Source organism: Myotis davidii, unplaced genomic scaffold, assembly GCF_000327345.1.
Source record: "Myotis davidii unplaced genomic scaffold, ASM32734v1 scaffold1180, whole genome shotgun sequence".
NCBI classification, from domain to species: Eukaryota; Metazoa; Chordata; class Mammalia; order Chiroptera; family Vespertilionidae; genus Myotis; species Myotis davidii.
Genome location: NW_006292591.1, coordinates 34350 through 35994, shown reverse-complemented (window position 1 = coordinate 35994; position 1645 = coordinate 34350). Strand labels below are relative to the sequence as shown.

The 1645-nt window shown below is 44.6% G+C and overlaps 1 pseudogene; it reads right to left on the bottom strand.

Annotated features, from left to right (window-relative positions):
* Window positions 1-239: 239 nt before the first annotated feature.
* On the bottom strand, window positions 240-1394 carry LOC102771925 (annotated as a pseudogene).
* Window positions 1395-1645: the final 251 nt, after the last annotated feature.

The following is a 1645-nucleotide window of genomic DNA, read 5'->3' as shown; positions in this document are numbered from 1 at the left end:
TTGTTCCACCATAACAGTTGCTTAGGCTTTTATTATATAGACTAGAGGCCTGGTGCACAAAAATTTATGCACTCGGCTATTTAACAAAGAAAAATCAACCAAAAAAATGAGTTCGTGTGTCACTTCTGACACGCGTGTCATAGGTTCACCATCACTGCCCTAGAGAGTCTGGTGGCATGTAATGTTGAGATCACCTTGTGGCCACCACTTCTTTTCTCACAGGTAGAACATTCATATCCTTATGATGCAAGGCCTAGCAAAAAGCCTCCCATGCCCGTTGGATATCCCAATGTTCTGTTTGACAAATTCTGTTGCCTCTTCAAATATGTTGTTGATTTTGGGTTCTGCCTTATTTGCTCATTTCTTAATCTGTCATTTGCTTTGTTTACACTTTTTTTTTTCATTGATCTGCACATAGTTGCTGTGGCTAGCAATCTGAAAGAGAAGACCGCCACCACCTGCTGCGGTTGCTGCACATTTTCCAACTTTCTGAAACAAAAATCCTGCACACCAGCATGTCACTCTGCCCATTACAATCTGAGCGGCTGCTGAGTATTTTTTTTTTTTTTTTTACCATTGGTCCAGACTGTGACCCCAAATGCTGGGGTCCAGCCCCAGCATGTCCAGGGATCCCCAAAGGTGTGGATGAAGTCGGCGAAGAAGGAATGACACGGAGACAGCATTCAGTTGATCAGCAGCCTTGCCAGGATCTCTAACCACAATCTCCAGCCAAGTTCTGTGTCCATGTTCTCTTGCTAGGTTCTCCAGTCAGGTTCTCCAGGTCCTCCAGCCAGGTTCTGTAGCCATGTTCTTTTGCTAGGTTCTCCAGCCAGGTTCTGTCTAGGTGCTCCAACCAAGTTCTGTAGCCAGGTTCTGTCCAGGATCTTTGCCATGTTCTCTCCAGCGAAGTTCTTCTGTCTCTAGGTTCTGTGTAGGTTCTTTCTTCTAAGTTCTGTCTCCTGTTGTCTTGTTGCATCTGTATTTATACCAGTTGATTCTAATCCTATCAATCTCTATTCCAAAGGTTAGGGCGTTTCTTATCTCCATTCCAGGGAGTAAAGATTATGTACTTAAGCATGATTGTTCGTAGTTAAAGTGATTAATTACCCACCTGGCAGTTAAGAGGTTTTATTCCCTTCCTAACTGCAGGGAAAAATCCTTACCTGGGGAAACAACCTTTCTCGGAGAGGAGACCTTGGTTAAAACACAGCGCCAAGAAACTGAGCAAACATATTAAGAACAGTATTCCATATATGCCAGGTCCCTTGAAACAGCAAGGATGGACCGGCTCCTGGCACCCAAACACGATTCCACTAGTCGTGTCTTCTTGAATACTCGGCTAAATCCAACACTTGGTTTTCATATTCTTGGTGAGGGGAGTTCTGGTTTGCCATGATACTGTAGCCTGCAGTTGTATTGAAAGTGGTCCGTGCCCACCCTCCTCTCACTCCAGTACTTAAAAAAACAAAACACCTCCTTGAGGATATGTTAGAGAGAGAGAGAGAGAGAGAGAGAGAGAGAGAGAGAGAGAGAGATGAGAGAGAAACATCAATGAGTTGCCTCCCATATGCCCGCGGACCAAGGAACCAAACCTGAAACTCCAAAACCCAGGTAGGTTCCCAGACCAGGAATCAAACCTTAAACC